Source organism: Opisthocomus hoazin, chromosome 3 (assembly GCF_030867145.1).
Source record: "Opisthocomus hoazin isolate bOpiHoa1 chromosome 3, bOpiHoa1.hap1, whole genome shotgun sequence".
NCBI lineage: Eukaryota > Metazoa > Chordata > Aves > Opisthocomiformes > Opisthocomidae > Opisthocomus > Opisthocomus hoazin.
In genome coordinates, this window is record NC_134416.1 from 4505133 (window position 1) to 4526243 (window position 21111).

Consider the following 21111-nt stretch of genomic DNA (forward strand, 5'->3'; position numbering starts at 1 on the left):
GCTGTCATGCTCGCACTTGGTGTAGGTGGAGTAATTGAAACAAAGACGAAAGTCTTGATAGGTGGTGATTCCACCTTCATAGAATCACAGAATCAGAGAATCATAGAATGCTTTCGGTTGGAAGGGACCTTTAGATGTCACCTCGCCCAATCCCACTGCAGTGAGCAGGGACATCTTAAACTAGATCAGGTTGCTCAGAGCCCCGTCCAACCTGGCCTTGGGTGAACTTTGCTCGATCACCAGCAGCTACTTGCTCAATCCAAAGAATGATGCTATCAAGTCCTGGAGAAAAAAGGAGAGAAATGAAAATGGTCTTGGAGACTTAGTCAGAGTGACATTTATTCTGTATATCACAGAATTGTCACAGATTATTGTTATCACAGTATTATTATTATGGCAGTATTATTATTCTCATGATACTGAATGAGATTAAAGGCTGTCATCTTTCTGGGCCTGTATCTTCATATCTAAAATTCCAGTAGGGAGATCAGCAAATCTAGTACATGATAAAAGGGAACAAAAGATTTAATGCTTAAAATTTCACCATGCAGGAACTGGAAGGGCATTTCTGCCTAGGGGGAAGAGCATACCGGAAGAAACGGGCTTCATCTACCCTGGTGCTGAGCTACTTATTATCTGTCATGCTGTAGCAAAGCTATTTGTTTTCTCTTCTAAGGTTATTAACCCTCAGCAAGAACCAGGCACCAGGAGTCCAGACTGCTGGCTTGGCATGGCATGAGGTGGAGAAAGGGTGAGTCTATCTTCACCTTCTCATGTAAATATAATCAGAGGTTTCAGCAGAGTTTGTCGAAGACTGTAAAATGATCTCCACCGAGACATAAGGATCCTCACACATCTTACTGACTTCTCCTAGTACAGACCTCCTTCTACATAAACACAGAAGAAAATCCATCTACCACAAAATGAAATTCTGTGCTGCCTATACAATTCTTCTGGGGAAAAGGGCAGAAAGAAGGAAACTAACACCACAGATGCCATTCCTACTTAATCATATTACTTAGTACACTGTTAGGAGTGATTCTGATATTGTAACAATGTGAAATTAGAAGAGCAGAATGGATTTCCAAGGGTTTAACTTCAAGAGTCAAATCCTTTACTAACTTCATCCTTTTCCTGGAAATTTTCTTGCTGCAAACATTGCAATCAGAGTTGCACTGGTACTTCCATTTCAGTCTTATTCCCAGTTGCTGCTGAGTTTTCTGATGGTTGTTGACATAATTTAGAGCAACTCTAAATTACGATCCAAACTGTTCTCACTCTTAATTGTCCTGTAACCTGCACAGAATTGAGATTATGGGGAATTAGCTTCTCTTAGCCCTGAACTTCCCATGACTCCACCCACCCCATGGAAAGGTAATATAACGACCGGTAGTTTTATCAGAATTTGAGTTAAAGTCACTATTTCAAGTTAATTTATTCCTCGTGGCACAAAAAGAAAGCTGAAGGACAGTGCACATTTTTTTTCCCCTGGCTTGTCTTATCTCTCATTAGATGCCAAGTTTTCCAGTGCAAACAATCTGTGGTTTCAAGGGGAAAGTCAGAGGAGAAGTGTTGCTGAGTTGATGGATATTTAGCTTGACTTTGTGACTGGAGGCAGAACACAAAGCAGGGAATATCTGAACAACCTATAAATGACTACACAGTTGTCATCTCTCCAATCACTGGCCCAGGTGATCTCATTAACAGAAGCACACTTTATCAGTGGAAATTGTTGCCATAATGTCTTGATCAAAGTAAATGCATCACTGGGTGTACACACACAATCAGAGCCAAATATTCCAAACAGATTGTATATGCTACTGTAGAGCTGAAAGAATTTTACCTTTCTCTTTATTATTGATATTTATTCATCAGCTAATGCATTTTTTCTTTTGTGCTCAGACGGAGATGTCTCAGCAGGGAGCATAGACGTGCTGGAGCCCCTTAGGATATCTAAAACCACACAGTCAGTAGGGGAGATTCTTAAAGACACAGATGACTTGTAGTTGTCTCTCCATCATTGAGAAATACATCTGACTAGCCATGATCGCCTACAGCAAAGGAGTCTACGCAGAAGCAAGGCACCCTGGGCTCCGCCTGTACTCAGTAAAGAGGAAGTCAAATGCATTAGAAATCATCACTGAGTAAGCACCTAAATCTGATTGGGGGAAGTGTCATGACTCACAATGTCAGCCCAGTTTTCATATTCCCTTCCACAAAACTAAAGTCATACCTGCTGCAAGATAAAGCTGATTTAACTTAGATGAAGTTATGATGACTTCACTAAGATTAATGTTAATATACAAAAGCAAAGCAGGATGCAGGCTAATACAGTCCTTTGTCTTCCTTAAGTTCCACCTGCAGCACTAGTCAATTCTGCTTTGATAGAAACACCAATTTATTTCTTTGTTTGTTTTTCTTTCACATAGTTATGTTTAAATAAGATACGGATATGGGAAAGGTTGATCTATTTCATAGATTTCTTTTATGGAAGATAAGCCTAGATACACACCCAGATTAGCCAGTGGTTTAGCTGTCTGAGTACTGGCTGCAATAAAAACCTCTTCTGCCCTATGTTTAAGTCTTGCAAGGAGACAGGAATTGGCATTTTCTTGATAACTGTACTTTCCCTCCAAGATTTCAAATGGTGTTCCTTTACTTTTAATATAGAACAAAAACAAGCCTTGATGCCTCCACCTCTTGACAGAAGACAATTCAGCATTTCTGGGCAGCATCTGGGCTTGCAGAGATTGGGAGAGAAAAAGATCGTGTTGCTTCTGTGAAATGCCCTTGAAAAGCCATTTCACAGGCAGTTGTGACAATGATAGAAGTCCTGCACTTCTCCAAGTGGAGTCAGAGCTTAACCTCTTCATTCTGCACCTTGAGAAATGGCTAGCTGTAACAGAGGAGTACCTTGCAGTGTCTCAAAGTCTTGATCAAAGGATCTCAGGGAAGGATTCGGAACTACCAGCAGAAAAGCTCCTGCCTGGATGCCTAATTTGCACTATGTGGTTACAGCTACATCTTCTCACAGAATCACAGAATGGTAGGGGTTGGAAGGGACCTCTGTGGGTCATCTAGTCCAACCCCCCTGCCAAAGCAGGGTCACCTACAGCAGGCTGCACAGGACCTCGTCCAGGTGGGTCTTGAATATCTCCAGAGAAGGAGACTCCGTAAACCCTCTGGAAAGCCTGCTCCAGTGCTCTGTCACCCTCAGAGGTAAGAAGTTCTTCCTCATGTTCAGACGGAACTTCCTCTGCTTCAGATTGTGCCCGTTGCCCCTTGTCCTGTCGCTGGACACCACTGAAAAGAATCTGGCCCAATCCTCCTGACACACACCCTGAAGATATTTATAAGCATTTATTAGGTCCCCTTTCAGCCTTCTTCAGGCTAAACAAGCCCAGCTCCCTCAGCCTTTCCTCATAGGAGAGATGCTCCAGTCCCCTCATCATCCTCGTAGCCCTCCGCTGGACTCTCTCCAGTAGCTCTTCATCTTTCTTGAACTGGGGAGCCCAGAACTGGACACAGTACTCTAGATGGGGCCTCACTAGGGCAGAGTAGAGGGGAAGGAGAACCTCCCTCGACCTACTGGCCACACTCTTCTTCATGCATCCCAGGATCCCATTGGCCTTCTTGGCAACCAGGGCACACTGCTGGCTCATGGTTAACCTGTCGTCCACCAGGACACCCAGGTCCCTCTCTGTAGAGCTGCTCTCCAGCAGGTCAGCCCTGAGCCTGTACTGGTGCCTGGGGTTATTCCTCCCCTGCACTTGCCCTTGTTGAACTTCATCAGGTTCCTTTCCACCCAACTCTCCGGACTGTCCAGGTCTTGCTATATGGCAGCAACACCTTCCAGTGTATCAGCTACTCCTCCCAGTTTTGTGTCATCAGCAAACTTGCTGAGGGCACACTCTGTCTCTTTATCCAGGTCATTCATGATTAAGTTGAGCAAGACTGGGCTGGGCACTGACCCCTGGAGAACACCACTAGTTGCAGGCATTCAACTAGACTCTGCGCCACTGATGACAACCCTTTGAGTCCTGCCATTCAGCCAGTTTTGATGTAGCAGTGGCTGATGAGCAGACAAAAGTCTGTCATGCTCCCGTCTTTATGCAGCAGCATAGATTTGATGCAACCATACTACTACTGATTTCAGGCTCTCTGTGTCTGCCATTATTTTTATATGACAAGAACCTTCTTGGAAGGTCTGTAAGGCAAATTTTTTCAAGAATCAGCATATGGCATTGGTGCAAGATGTGCTTGGACATCCCTTCCTTCTATGCTGGGTACTGCCAGAGAAATGAAAAAGATCACCTTCCCTTACCCACTGAGTAGGATGGGACACATGTCCACAAAACCTGTACTTACATGTGGGTTTATGTTCAGCGACCTCCAACATGAACTTTAGCATTGGGCTTTACTGAAAAGACGGTCAAGTCTGCATTGCTTGCAGCATAAGTTTGCGAGAGCTTTTCCTTCTGACATCCACAGGTTTTATTTGCATCCCTCCACTATGAATTCCCTCTCAGTTTTGCAATGATTGGTCCCTGGCTCCAGCAAATCTCTCCCTCCCTCTACAAGTCAATTTGTGGGGTTTTTATACTCATGGAAACATCTGAAGTCAAGACATCAGTGCTCTCATTACCACTCCAGACAGAAAACAACCTCTTGGATTCTGTCCGTGATAAAATGCCATTTCTCTTATTCAGTGCTTTCTCTGTAGTTTACTATTCTGCCTTCTTTACGCCTCCATTTACTTCTGTGGCCAACATTTAATGAAAAGTGGCACAGAGACAAATGGATTTTTTTTTCTCTCTGCATCACTTATTATTTAGCACCTGAAAGGAAAATCTTCAATTTAAGAGCATGGGGCGGGGAGAAAAATGAGAGCTCATTTTTGTTTATTTCTCACCTCTTAGAAATCTCATCACTGTTTCCTTTTTTTCCAGTACTCTTGGCCCCAAAGGCTCTGTCCTCACTCAGATGTTAATTTTATTAGAGTATGCTGCACATGGAATTCCTCTCATTACACTACATTTGCTACTAGTTTACCTCAGGTATGATTAGTCTTTTCTTCCAGATTCCTATATAACACTCAGCAGTGAAATCACAGAACCAAAGAATCACAGAATGATAGGGGTTGGAAAGGACCTCTGTGGGTCATCTAGTCCAACCCCCCTGCAGAAGCAGGGTCACCTACAGCAGGCTGCACAGGACCTTGTCCAGGCAGGTCTTGAATATCTCCAGAGAAGGAGACTCCACAACCTCCCTGGGCAGCCTGTTCCAGTGCTGCGTCACCCTCAGAGTGAAGTGGTTCTTCCTCATGTTCAGCTGGAACTTCCTCTGCTTCAGTTTGTGCCCATTGCCCCTTGTCCTGTCACTGGGAACCAATGAAAACAGTTTGGCCCCATCCTCCTGACACCCACCCTTAAGATATTTATAAGCATTTATTAGGTCCCCTCTCAGCCTTCTCTTCTTCAGGCTGAACAAGCCCAGCTCCCTCAGCCTTTTCTCATAGCAGAGATGCTCCAGTCCCCTCACCGTCCTCATAGCCCTCCGCTGGACTCTCCAGCAGCTCCTCATCTTTCTTGAACTGGGGAGCCCAGAACTGGACACAGTACTCCAGATGAGGCCTCACTAGGGCTGTGTAGAGGGGAAGAAGAATCTCCGTCGACCTACTGGCCACATTCTTACAGAAATATCTGGGTATTTTGGGTGTTAGGGTTAATAATCCAAAGACTGCCCCAAGGACTAGTATATCATAACCATTTCATCCTACAATTAGAGAAATGACACCTGCAGGTTTCATAGAACCATAGAATCACTGAATAACAGAATCATTAAAGCTGGAAAAGACCTCTAAGATCATCAAGTTCAACCATGCATCCAAAACCACCATGCCTAAACTAAACCATGTCCCAAAGTGCCACGTCTACACGTTTTTTGAACACCTCCAGGGATGGGGACTCAGCCACCTCCCTGGGCAGCCTGTTCCAATGTCTGACCACTCTTTCAGGAAAGACATTTTTCCCAATATCCAGTCTAAACCTCCCCTGATGCAACTTGAGGCCATTGCCTCTCGTCCTATCGCTGGTTACCTGGGAGAAGAGACCAACACCTGCCTCACTACAATCTCCTTTCAAGTAGTTATAAAGAGCAATACAGTCTCCCTTCAGCCTTCTCTTCTCCAGACTGAACAGCCCCAGTTCCCTCAGCTGCTCCTCATAAGACTTGTTCTCTAGACCCCTCACTAGTCTCATTGCTCCTCTCTGGACACGCTCCAGCAACTCAGTGTTTTTGTTATAGTGAGGGGCCCAAACCTGAACACAGCACTCGAGGTGTGGCCTCCAGTGCTGAATACAGAGGAACGATTACCTCCCTGTTCCTGCTGGCCACAACATTCCTGATACAAGCCAGGATTCTGTTGGCCGCCTTCTCCACCCGGGCACACTACTGGCTCATGTTCAGCCAGCTGTCGACCAGCACCCCAAAGTCCTTTTCCACCAGGCAGCTTTCCAGCCACTCCTCCCCAAGCCTGTAGCACTGCATGGGGTTGTTTTGACCCAGTTGCAGGACCCAGCACTTGGCCTTCTTGAAACTCATACAGTTGGCCTCGACCCATGCTTCCAGCTTGTCTAGATTCTTCTGCAGAGCCTTCCTACCCTCAAGCAGATCGATACTCCCACCCAAATTGGTGTCATCTGCAAACCTACTGAGGGAGTACTCAATCCCCTTATCCAGACCATTGATAAAGACGTTAAACAAGACCAGACTCAAAACTGAGCCTTTGGGAACACCACTCATGACTAGCCACCAGCTAGATTTAACTCCATTCACCATCACTGTCTGGGCTCAGCCCTTCAGCCAGTTCTTTATCCAGTGAAGAGTATACCCATCCAAACCATGGGCAGCTAGTTTCTCCAGGAGGATGCTGTGGGGAACAGTATCAAAGGCCTTACAAAACTCCAGACAGACAACATCCACAGCCATTCCTTCATCCACTAGGCGGGTCACCTGGTCATAGAAGGAGATCAGGCTGGGCAAGCAGAACCTGCCTTTCATGAACCCATGCTGGCTAGGCCTGATCCCCTCGTTGTCTTTCACATGCCCAGTGAGCGTGATCTGGATGAACTGCTCCATGATCTTCCCCAGCACCGAGGTCAGACTGACAGGTCTGTAGTTCCCAGGATCCTCCTTCCGGCCCTTCTTGTAGATGGGTGTTACCTTGGTGATCCTTCAGTCACCTGGGTCTTGCACTGTTAGCCAGGACTGCTGAAAAATAATGGACAGTGTCTTAGCCAGATCCTCCACCAGTTCCCTGAGCACTCTTGAGTGGATCCCATCTGGCCCCATAGACTTGTAAGTGTCCTGGTGGCACAGCAGGTCATTAACTGCTTCCTCCTGGATTATGGGAGGTTTATTCTGCTCTCCATCCCTGTCTTCCAGCACTTGGGGCTTTACTTTGCCATGAACCAAGAACTCTATCATTTCATGGTCGCTAAGCCCAAGACGGCCTCCGACCACCTCATCTCCCACCAGTCCTGCTCTGTCAGTAAACAGCAGGTCTAGTGAGGCACCTCGCCTGGTAGGCTCACCTGACAGCTGTGTCAGGAAGTTATCTTCCACACACTCCAGGAACCTCCTAAACTGCTTCCTCTCTGCTGTGTTGTATTTCCAGCAGATGTCCGGTAAGTTAAAGTCCCGCAAGAGAACAAGGGCTAACGATTGTGAGACTTCTGCCAGGCACTAGTAGAAAACTTCATCTGCCTCGTCATCCTGGTTGGGTGGTCTATACTATGGTCAGACTCACAGCAGGATGTCTGCCTTGTTGGCTTTCCCCCTCATCTTTACTAATAAGCACTCGACCTTGTGATCACAATTTTTGAGCTCTATGCAATCAAAGCAGTCCCTAACGTACAGAGCCACCCCATCACCTCTTTCCTCACCTATCCCTTCTGAAGAGGTTATAGCCGTCCATTGCTGCACTCCAGTCATGAGAGTCATCCCACCAGGTTTCTGTGAAGGTGACCAAGTTGTAGCTGTCCTGCTCCCCTGTTTCAATGCCCTTCTGCCAGTGAATTTGATTCCAGATACATCAAGAGTCTTGCGACGGATTTGCTGCATATGTGACCAAGATGGGAATTGAACCAATGTTTCCTAGGGCTACGTGCTGTGCTAATCCACAAGAACTTTTTTTTCATCTCAGTGATTTAACGTGGAGCAAAATGTGACATGATGGCTCTGTGGTAGACAAAAGAAAACAATCCCAACCACATGTATTCGCGTGCTGTTACAACATCACTGAATCTTGGATATGATGGACTTTGATGCTAAACTCAGATGGTTTTGGGTGTTTATGTGAAAGTTGTTAGGAAACAGTGCTTGAAATTCTGCAGATGAAACAGAGAAAAAGACCTGCAGGAGTAATAGCCCTTTGGCAGGGATGTAGACATCTAGAATAGTGGCCTCTCCTTCCCTAACTAATTTGATGTTACAAGTGTGTTTCTAGAATGATCTTGCTTTTTATTTTCTTTTTCTTTTTAAGGAAAAAATTGGAATGCTTTAACTCTTCCCTACCTTGTCTGACACCAATGTATTACAAAGCTCTCCATTCCTCAGTTCTATAGACACTAAAATCAGAAGGAATCCTTAATCACTCACGTGAGGATATAGCTTTTATATGCTATCAAAGTAAGAAGCCAAGAGGCTGCCCTGACCTACATGAGGGCAAAAAGTTGCTTCTCAGCATGAAGTATTTGTAAGATGTTTTGGCATCTAAAGCAAAAGTACAGTCCCTCATAGAGCTTTGGGCTGCCTCTCCCTCCTCCTTCTGCCTCCTACTATTCCCTGGAAATCCTCATCACGATATAGTCTCCTCCTAAATGAGTCCCTCCCTTTGGCTCAGTCAACCCACAGCACTTCTGAAGATAAGACAGAAGCCTACTTCTGACACAAGATGCACCGCTGTCTTTAGAAAAGCTACATCATGAAGTAGGGACCTTGAGCAGAACAGTCTCTCCCAAATCAAGCCAGCAAGTAGGACACTTGGACTCCCACTTCTGGTCTGAATGGACACAGTTTGCCGCAGTACTGACATCACTTCTATAACAAAACCCAAAGGCACAACCTGAGGAGGCAGATAGGCTGCTTCCGTCTTACCCTGCTGAACTGGTCAACAGCCAACACTTCAAGAGGTCTGACATCATCTGACCACATGTAGAAATAGGTCAGGTTCCCACTTATTGCCTTGTGCTGTAGTAAAGAACACAAGAATATGTGAACATAAGACATATCCTGCTAGATTGGGCTTGGCTAGAGCAATAATCAGCACCAGGAGAAGAAGTTATTTAAGGAGGACACACAAATCTGGCCACTGTCTGCAGTCCTTTCCTCTTGTAGTCTCACAACTTTTTGTCAGTTTTTGTATTAGAGACGGTAAAGAATATAAACCCTGCTTATTCACTGCATTCCCAGATTTTCCCTTACATAATTTTGCCCATGACATTTTTATACATTCTGTCTTCACAATTCCTGTGGAAGCAAAACTCCTAAAGTTTATTGCTACCCTGTTTAAAAATATATATATGTACTTTTATCTTTTTTTTCTGTTTTAACTCAATGACCTATAATTTCAGGGAATTTTCCCTAGTCAGTGTATTAAATTGATCTCATGCACCACCATTCTTGTTTCAATAACCTTGAGCATATCTCCCTCAGCCTTCTCCTCTACAAACTGAGGAGTCCCCAAGTTTATATTATCTCTCCATAAGGCAGCTTCTTTTTTCCATCAGCAGTGTGAATTGTCCTTCTCTGCATATTTTTTTAGCTCTGTTTTTCTGTAACTTGAGCTGGTTCCCGTTTCTGCATGACAAAAGCATGTTTTCCACAAAAAAAATGTTCCAACTTGATTTGACAATACCAAAAGACAAGGAACATGCAGCTTCCCTTGCTTATTTGTTGCAGTGACTAATAGACTCCACTGTTAAAAACATGCCAGTTATTAGTGTTTGTCAGGTTGTCACTGCCTGATACTCAAACTTGCAATATGTTTCCCTGCTAGTTTACAGAGCTCTTTGCTAGTCAGTATTTTCTCTTTGTAAAAGCATTTCATACATTGCAATCAAAGCACTTTCTAGTTATTTGGAGGGTTTTTTACCTATTTTTCTTTTAGAAACTGAAAAGATTGAGTACTTTAAGTTGGTTACTAGTCAGCGTTATATCCAGACTGCAAATGCTGTCTGTGGGTCACTTCCAGAGCTGGTGTCCTCATTGCCACCAACAGCTATGGGTTGGGAAAGAACATCAGCTTCTACTCACAGGACTCTCACTTTTGCTCCCAAGATCTCATTAGCACTGTGACATGGCTCGTCTGTTGTGCCATTGTTATGGGTTTGTGTGGCAAGGTTTTGGTAGCAGGGAGGGCTATAGGGGTGGCTTCTGTGAGAACCTGCGAGAAACTTCCCCCATGTTTGATAAAGTCAGTGGTAGCTGGCTCTGAGACGGACCTGCCACTGCCCAAGCCCAAGTCAATCAGCAATGGTGGTAGCGCCTCTGTGAGAACATATTTAAAAATGGAAGAAAAAAAACCTCTGGGGTGAGACAGCAGTTAGAGAGAGGAGTGAGACAATGTGAGAAAAACAACTCTGCAGACACCAAGGTCAGTGAAGAAGGAGGGGGGGGAGGAGGTGCCCAAAATGTCGGAGCAGAGAGCCTTCCCTTGCAACTTGTGATGAAGACCAGTGGTGAGGCAGGTTGACCCCCTGCAGTACATGGAGGTCCATGGTGGAGCAGATATCCACCTGTAGCCCATGGAAGGGACCCCACACCAGAGCAGGGGGATGGCTGAAGAAAGCTGTGACCCCGTGGGGAGCCCCACGCTGGAGCAGGCTCCTGTCAGGACCTGCAGACCCGTGAAGAGAGGAGCCCACACCAGAGCAGGTTTGCTGGCAGGGCTTGTGACTCTGTGGGGGACCCACATTGGAGCAGCCTGTTCCTGAAGGACTGCATCCTGTGGAAGGGACCCACACTGGGGCATGTCATGAAGAGTTGCACCCCATGGGAGTGACCCACATTAGGGCAATTTGTGAAGAGCTGCAGCCTGTAGGAAGGACTCACATTGGAGGAGTCTGTGGAGAGCTGTCTCCCGTGAGAGGAACCTTCATGCTGGAGCAGGGGAAGAGTGTGAGGAGTCCTCCCCCCGAGGAAGAAGGAGCGGCGGAGACAACATGTGATGAACTGACCGTAACCCTCATTCCCCGTACCCCTGTGCCACTCGGGGCGAGAAGGGAGAGAATCGGGAGTAAAGCTGAGCCTGGGAAGAAGGGAAGGGCGGGGGGAAGGTGTTTTAAGATCTGGATTTATTTCTTACTATTCTACTTTGATTTGATTGTTGATGAATTAAACTCCCTTTTCTCCCCAAGTTCAGTCTGTTTTGTTAGTGACAGTAATTGGTGAGTTATCTCTCCATGTCCATATCTCAACCCTCGAGCCTTTCGGCATATTTCCTCTCCCCTGTCCAGTTGAGGAGGGGGAGCGATAGAGTGGTTTTGGTGTGCACCTGGCATTTATCCAGGCCAAACCAAAACAGCCATGTAAGTGCTTTCCAGTGATTTTCTCTGCCTTGTTGGTCAGATAGTGCTCTTACTTCCTAGATGTATAACTGTGCCTTTAGCAATCATAAATATCAGTCTTCTGAAAGGGATGTATACAAGAAACTCTACGCAGCTTGGGAATTTTAGCCTAAACAATCCTAATCAGCTGTGTCTAAGATGCGAGCAATTAAATTATAACATTTGGAAGGTACTCCCTTGGGAGGCTGGAGAGAGGGTGGAAACTGGTTTTCTACTTCATGAGTAAGCACTCTAAAAGCAGACTTTTAAGAGAGCTTTCCAGACAAGCCTGGTTCTTTTTCATAGTTTATTTAGTGACTCCCGAGAACAGAGCAAGCCCCCCATGAGAAGAAAGTGCAAAACACTTGTTCTTCAGATCCCACTTGTCACAAGTATGAGCAGATGGATGAGGCACACAGTAGCATCAATACTGCAATGTTTTAGTGTGTGCCTATACATTAAAATTTAGGGCACTTATATAGCTTTTGACGTTGTCAGATGATGACAGAAAATTCTGCAATGATGCTGTAGCTTAGTGAGAGTATTTAATGCCCAAATTTTGAATTTAAATTCTACTTGTCACCTTTTTTGGATCCATATTTTTCTCCTTTTTGCCTTTCTTTTAACTTGAGATTTGAAAGCATATGTCCTGAGTTGCTGAGAATATACATCTCTTCTTGTTCCTCTCTTTATGTTATACAGAAAAAAACATGTTATACAGAAACAAGATCGATGGTAAATTGCCAACACTGCTGAACAGAGATGAAGCTTTAGTCTTCATTTGTCTGCATGCTTTTGTACAGGCCCACGCACTACTAGCATCATAGAAGATGAAAGTGTTCTTAATCAGAGCAGAAAACGTGGAGACAAATATCACACAGCGTAGCCAAGAAGAAAGAAAAATTCTCAGTGGCACTCAGTTTAGGAGACATTTGTTCTGGCCTCCTTTGTAGTCTGTTTCATTCTGACTTTTTGTTGTTGTTGCTGTTGTTCAATTTTCTGCAAGAAAGAGATTAAATTAATAGAAATGGATTGGTGTATCTAGAGTTATATACAGGGAGGTCTAGCTACAGTGGGCACATATATCACAATGCAAACTTTCCTACTGTGGTTTTTACTGAAATAATTTATTAAAGTCCACTTCTTCGCTTTGAGATGATTTTTTCCCCCGTTTCCCCCAATCCTACTCTTGAGCCCATTCTTCAGCTTTTCCTTTCCCTGGAAAAAGTAAAAAGTGTCATGTTAAGACAGAATGGATGTAAGGTGTAATAAATAGTATATAATCAGATATTGTCTATTCCACCCCACACCTTCAAGGAATTTTGTAATCAGTGATTTCCAGCTCACAATAACATTGAGGGTAGGGAACACCAATGTCCTCAGGCAGAAATATCTCCCTGAGTTCATGCCAAAAGAGCTGTACCACTGGTGGTGTAAACCAGCTTTGCAGTGGGACTACACTAGCTTTCATCTGCTGAGGTTCCACTATAGAATCAAACTCAGGAGGCCAAACCAAAGCAACCAAAAATTATTTCCTTGTAAGATAGTATCATAGAGAGAATTACACCATCCTTGCTACGAGTGGTGGGTTGAAGCCTCTATCTGAAATGCCTGCCAATTATATCAGCCAGATCCATACTCATGGTGTGGTTCTGTTGCTCAGCGTCATCAGTCTCTTTATGTAACCTAATCCTAGGCAGAGGGTCAGGCTATCTTCTTGTATGCACCCTATAGCTTTAGATGTAGTCTTAACAGGGGTGTTTGACACAGCAGAATAACTTCACCATCAACTACCTCCTACTTTTTCAGCAGATTGCCTAAGTCCCATCAAACACATGGTGCCTTTGTCAGCTCTGCACAAAGGTTTCTCTGAGGAACTGTAAACAAAATGTCCTTTCATAACAAGCCCTTGTTAGATCTAAGGTAACAGTAAGGCTGGACTGAGATAACCGTGGGGAGCATGAGTTGAGTAGAAGAAAGCGGAAGACAGAAGAGATAGTAGATGTGAACATGTCAAACTACACCTAGCCAGTGTCCTTCTCATTGACCAAAGGAACTCTGTAGTGCTACCACGAAAAACTTATAAGGAGTATCTTGTGCTAGCAAGGCTTAGCAAGAAAGTCAGTTAAATCCCTAACCCAGCACTCCGGATGGCATCAATGGCAGGTCTCTGACAGCTAAGCCTACCATTTCCTTACCCTGCACCTCTCTGCTCTGCTGCCTCTGGAAATCGGTTCATAAAAATTGCAGTCAAACGTGCCACAAATGTGATAACGAGGACTAGTAAATTCATCTTTATACAACATCATAGGCATGAGAAGCATCCAATAATCAGTGACTGGTGTTAAAGTGTTCCTGAGCTTGGCATAGATTGAATCTAAAGCTCAGGTCCACTGTGATACTTTATGCAGTTTTCAGGAGGATTTGAGGCAATCCTTTCCCCAACAAACGATTAGAGAATCTACATGAGTGAATCCATGCACAGCCTGTTCCTCACCAAGGCATTAAGTCAATTGCTAGTGCCATGAAGCTTAGAAATGGCAGGCTTCCTAATCCCATAGTTTAATTCTTGGCATTTTTGATAGGTTTCTAAGCAGGAGGCAAATAAGCTTGATAAGTCTTTCAAGCTGACTCTGACAGAATCCAACAGACAGTCTTTAATTTAATGTCCAAAGTCTAAGGTAGCATCACAGGCATGAAAAGTAGTTCACATTCTGAAGGGCTTGAAAAGGAAGTGAATACATTGTAAATATTTATTTTTTCAACATTCTAATGCTTGGGAAAAGTTCTTCTCATAGATTTAAAACCGGATAAACACACCTAGTGCTTTCCAACGAGGGATCTCAGAGGGCCAATGTACAAAACAGCTATCACACCTACAGAAGCTTCATCTGGCCCAATTTTCTTGTTGCTTATGCTCTAAGAACAGCACAGCATAGGAGCCTGGATTTAATAAGAGATGCAGACCTTAGTTTTCTCTCTTGCACCCCACCTTGTCCTGGTTTCCAGTCCAGACTATCATTGTCCAAACCCTCCATTTTTTATTGTAGTTGATTGCAGTGGTGAATGGAAAAGAAATGAGATTCAGCAGTGATATTCAGCACAGTATCGGAACACATTCAGTCATAACTGAGCGATTCTTCTATGATAACCCCTCTATGAGCTCAGTCTAAGTCACAAACTAGTTATATTGAAATGTCATTCATACTTTTGTCTCTTGTTTGCTTTGTGATATCATGCAGGTAGTAGGAGACTACGTCCCAGCCATCCCTTGCTAACTGATTGGAGCATTTGACTGTTCCTCCACAAATTTCAGTTAAAAAAATCCTAGACTGATTTAAAGCATGTAGCTAACAGACCTTTCCTAACATGGCTGACATTGACAGAAAAGGATTAGAAATAACACTCAAACAACACATCTGACAAAAAAGTGGAGGTGACAAACTCTGGGAAGGGGCAACTGAAGATGTTAGCTTCTTCAGCTGGTACAGCTGGAGCCAGAGAACAACGTTCCTGTGGTCTAACTAAAAGACTTAGGAACACTGATACTGCTACATTGTTCAAGAATAATCAGTATTGGAGGGGGGGAAGAAACAAAACCTTAAATATTTAGTGAAACTAGAAGCTTCATTGGAAAGGATTCACAAAGAAATGTCTATCCTGTGGTTACATTTTTCTCATGTCCCATAAAATGAGTGTACAAGTTAGGAGCGTCTCTTGTGTTGATGTTTATGCATATTGAATTCACTTTGCAGTTTTCTTTGGGAGGCACTAGCAGGGTTCCTCTTTTTTGTACTTAGCCATCTGTATTCATAAAGTTAGCACGCAAGTAATGTGAGAATTATGACACTTTATGCTAAATACATGATACTTGATGATCCTGCATGTGGCACATGGCACTTCATGGGTCTGCACAGGGAGACTTCAAGAAGAAGTAAGGCCAAGGAGGAAAGACAAGGCACATGACACAGGATAAGTGGAGGAGTGAAAGTGAAAAATCCTTTCTAGAGATCAGGGAATTTGAAAAAAAAAAAGAGAGGTAACTTTTTTATTTCAATTACATTTAAACTCAGAACTTGGCCACATAGATGCAGCAGTGAAAGACTTGAGTAGATAAAAGAGTTCACATGCTGTATCAGTAACAGGGTATGCAGGATAAAGCCTTGGCCCCAAGGAGATCAGACACATTTAATGCATTCAGGTGTCCCTCAAGGGTGACATACCGCGACTGCAGAAACAGATCAGATGTGGGACTAGACCTGAAAAGACCCAAATCAAAGACTGAACACAAATAATGAAGAAGAGAACAAGGAAGGAACTTCAGCTACAGGATCACTTTGGAAAATAACAATGTGAAGAAGAATGTCTTAAAAAGAGAGGAAATATATTTTTTAGCACATCTTAGCTTTCGCTGTGTGAAGCTACTGGTGTGAGAAAATATATGAGATCTCCAATTATCAGTGTCATAGAACTGTCGTGATAAATTCCAGTGAATAATTGCTACAGCTCTCCTATTTTGACCATTTCCAGAGATATTACTAGAGGAAAAAAAAATTACTATTATTGTATGTTCATTTATATTCACTATTGCTTTCTAATAGACCAAGATCTAAAAACACAGAAAACGAAGTGCACGTTTATAACAGGGATTATAACTCTTTCATTAGAAGTGTGTAAAGATGAATACAGGAAGTTAGTTAGGAAAGGATTTATTGACCCTATTAAACATGACTCCAGACTTCAATTCTTCCATTCTTCACATTTGTTTTCAAAAGGAATTGTTCTCCTGTCAGTGGGGGCATAAGATTTGTGGTTTAAAGGTGTAATCTGGTGAGCAGAGACTGGCTTCACACACATATCAGGATGTCGAGAAGAAGAGGGATTCCCAAAAGGGTGAACCTCAAGCTGCTGTCAGCATTTCCAGGTCATATTTCTTGGAGAAGGCAGGTCTGTGTAGAGTCTGGGGGTTGTAAGAACATGCAACAAGTGTTCTGGCAACAGGAGGAGAGAGAAGGGGGTCCACACAGCGTCCCTGTTATAACTCAAATTTTGAGGTAGTTCTATGTCGAAGCAAACTCTTCAGCAGGTGAATTGCTCTTATCCCAAAAGACATCTCAAAAAGCCATTTCACAGGCAGAATTAAGCATGTAAAGCAGAAGAGACTGAGAATCAATAAAGGCACAAGAAGACTTTGCTACTTATGGCATGGTGATTGTCAAATGTCTTCAAATAACACGTGCCACATTCAATTCTTTTCCCTCATTCTGTGGTGCTATTTGAGATCTTCCTTCTTGTACCTTACCTGCTGATCTGCCTTCCTCACAAAGTTTGCACATATTGAAGGTACATGCTCACCCAGAATTTCCTTCCTTCCTACTAGAATAGAAGATTACAGATTATTTCCTCAAGAATAGGAAAGCAGAAATAGAGGATGCTTCACCCTGTCTGAGGTGAGGCAATTTCCACATGCAGCAAAACTGTGGCTAGGTGAAGGACTTTTCATCAAACTGTGGGGAACCGGGGGTAAAAAGGTTCCTTTAGTCGTCTTGGACAGAGCAGTACCACTTGTGCTCACTTTCAGAGTGCACAGCTTTTCCTCTCTTCTTTAAGTGAAAGCATATGAAAACCATTGAGCAACAAACACTACACAAACAGTAAAATTTCTTGAAAAGCAGCTTAGACAGCCAGATCCACTAAAGTTGCCAAAAATAAATTGCTATTTACCCAATTGTGTTCCCATCTACCGATAAGACCCTATGCTCTCGCTCATTTTATGTGCCTGCGTCAACAGATTCTAAAAATAAACAAGCAAGCAAATGGCAATTTATTCAAGGTGTTGAAAATATCGCAGCTGGGAGATCAGAAAGCAAACTGTTTCCTCCAGAGTCTCTTGAAAGACTCTCAGGAAATGGGATCCTGTCAGAGTTGGTCTGGGACAGAGACTTTGCTTTACTCAACTTCTAAGCAATTGCACATCAGTGGGGGGGGGGGGGGGGGGAAGGGGGAAGAAAAGAAATAGACCTTAGAGATTAATTTTGCCAATAGCTTTGCTAATGGGAGCTCCTCAATAGGTCAGATTTTTAGACAATTTACATAAAAGGCATCAGGGAGACAGCAAGCAGTTCCTCTTAGAGGACATATTGAGCATACCAGCAAACTCCCTATAGACAAGAAAAGATTCATGCAGCTTTAGCAGCTATCCCAACTCCGTAGAAAGACTTATCACTGTTGGTGAATTCTTATTTGTCTTTGGCTTTATTGTTTTCTTAAATCTCCAATTCCCATGAACCAAATTACCATATAAGAATCTCAGTTTTCTTTTAAAAATAGGCAAAAAATATTTCTAGTTCTCAAGACTATGAACAAATTTAGAAATTCAATTCATAATCACCATGTTCCAGTATATAAAAGGTGGCCATAAAGAAGTTGGACACTCCCATTTTACAAGGGTTCACATGGAAAAGACAAGGGGAAAAGGGTACAAGTTGCTCCTGGGGAGATTCCAGTTGGACACAAGAAGACAATTTTTCACAATGAGAACAATCAGTCATTGGAATAACCTCCCCAGGGAAGTGGTGGATTCCCCAACATTGGACACTTCCAAAATTTGGCTGGACAGCGTACTGGATCATCTTATCTAGACCATGCTTTTGCCAAGAAAGGTTGGACCAGATGGTACTGGAGGTCCCTTCCAACCTGGTATTCCATGATTCTATGAAATAGACAGCAGATGGGATTTGAAAATAATTTTAATAGTTCACTGATATATTGGGAAGCAAGAACTGAGGTAAGTTTCTGATATTTAGCTGCAAAAGTGTCACTACATGCACAAACCTGCCCAATAAAAACTGAAAATTTTGTAGTTACTCAGGAAGGACTAGGAAAAAATCAGATGCATATTGGCACAATATTTGCGATAACATCAGACACTTCTGTAATGCTAAATCTTAAATATCAGATATTTCATTTGATAAAAACAAAATGGCATTAAAGAAACTGCTATATCAAGTGAAATGAAGATATTATACCTGTAGATTTTCCTGCTTATGCTCTTTCCATTTCTCTTTCTGTTTCAGCTCCTGAATTTGTGGTTTTAATGAGTTTCAGACTTTCATTTAGAAACTGGACCAAATTACAGATTGGAACTTACTTGGTGTCCAGAAATCCTCCTAGATAATTCTCGTGTTTGTATTTTACTGAAAGCAGTAATTTTGTGGGCATTGAATAAAGAAAAGAGGAATAGACTTGGCCAGGTTTTTGCTCTTATTTTTTTTTTAATTAAACAAAGGAAGAGGAGTACATCACCATGCCAATTCATCGAAACAGAATCTTCCAATCAGAAAAAGCCAGTATGGAAATGTTAGGTTGTATATGACAACATTCAGTTAAACTTTTCTCAATAAATGTTTCTCACATATGGAACAGAATTGAGACAGAGATGGATGCCAGGTCAGAAAAAAAAAATCAATAGTATTTTTAAAAATGATAGCTTAGAGGTAAGCACAGAAAAAGACACAGGTTCAGGAACCTGCCTTATTTGATTCAAAGCAGGAATCTGAACTTAAGTTTCCCAATAAGAGGTAAATGCCCTAACAACTAGAGAATCAATCAGTCTTTTGTGATGAAAAATTATAACAGCAAAAGTTGCCATCTGTTCAGATGCAAAATGAAAACAAACTGTGAAGCTTCAACTATTAAAAAAAAAAAAAAAAGGAATTGCTGTTTTCTAGCCCAGAGTTTGTAGTTGATTATTATATGGTATGATGAAGTCAAAATGAAATATATAAATGTTATTGTAATATTTTACAAATATTCTGTCAAATTTAATACAACTGAGATGTTCCCATGAACGATTCTTGGTTATCTAGGAATTTAAGGGAAACCGCTCCCTTGTGGGATTTTTTGTCTTGCTAAATTAATGAGGAGTATGGCAATGGTTTATTCTTTTAGTCCTCCTTTACACAAAGGCATGAAGGGTGATTGGTATTCGCCTTACACTTGCCAGAAGATACTAGCCACTGTAGGCCACACCCTGTGTTGACTTGAATGGGCTTTACCAGGGATTTGTCTACTGAGTGCTGGACTCCTTTTGACTTAACTGTATCTTAGACTCATCTGTCTTGACATGCTGTGAAAATAAAGAATGGTTTTACCTTTACTGAGAGACATCAGATTTAATGGCAAAAGAAAAGAAACAGTGTTTAGGCCTCCGAGTGTATTTTTGGCTATCGTTGGTTTACAGCTTGTACTTGGCAAGGTGTTTAAAATCTCCAGAAGACAGAACATGAGTCCAGCTGGAAGCAAGGGGAGGTTTCTCTCTGATTTTCATTAGACTGAAGATTCACTCTCCAGGAAATGGGAACCCTGCAGTTCTGATGCATGATAACTTCATGATGTTGTGCCTCTTGCATTTATACTCAGTAGTAGGTGTATATTAACTTCTTCAGGCTATCATCTTCCTTGCATATCTAGAGAACGTAGGCAAGTGTCTCATCTTCAGTAGCATACATTTATGGAACTGACACCTGCGGACATAAATCAGATTTATATGCATAGAACAGAGATCAGAATCTAATTTTATATTTTTGGAATATTGCTAGCCTAGCATTTTAATTAATAAGTATTGCACTAAGACCAATTTAAAAAGAGAGATGTGTGCTGGGAAGATTAACAACCCTTTCCCAGAAACACCCTGAACAGCTTCTTCTGTGGTGGCCAGAGCAATGGGGACCTTTGGAAAGGCCAGCTACTTCACACTTGCTTGTAATTTCTTGCACTCCTTTCTCACAAGGAGTTCTTATCCCTAGCTGCTGGCACATCAACGCAGGACTGCAGGCACGGGTGGGTTTAGGCAAGCAGGGGAGGCATTCATGGAAAGAGAGGACAGGTTGTTCATTAAGGAGAGGCTATCTGCTAAGAAAGGTGTTCACAATAGAATAAGCTTGGGCACAGCAGATTTTTCTTAGGTTCACCCAACAACAAATGAAAGTCCCTTCAGAAAATTAGCCTTGCACTGCCTTGCCCTCTGCAAGAGGCTGTTTCGCCATCCGCTAATGCGGGAACATTATGTGTCTGTCCTCGTCAGCCTTTGTTACCGTCCTTCGTCTTCCAAAACCTTGCATAGGTCCTGATTTAGCAAAGGGTTGAGCACAGCTATACTGCTATAAACACATTGAATTCAGCAGGACTTTGGCTGAGCTGAAGATATATTGCCCCAAAAAGAATTTCTGTAGCATTTTCAGTTATAGGGCACTACTGTATTAACCATTAAAGGATAATTGTAAATAAAACTCAGAAGGATCGATCCAGCTCAGCTCGATCAGCTTATTGATTTAAGCTATAAAAAGAAAATAGCACATAAACAGCACTCTTACATGTGACCCCATCATCAGTCCCTGGTGACTGACAATTCCCTGGCACAAATAGCACATTAACTTTGAGCAGATGATTATTGCATCTATCTGAGTTTACAGGTAACTTCAGACTTTCTTTTAAATTACAC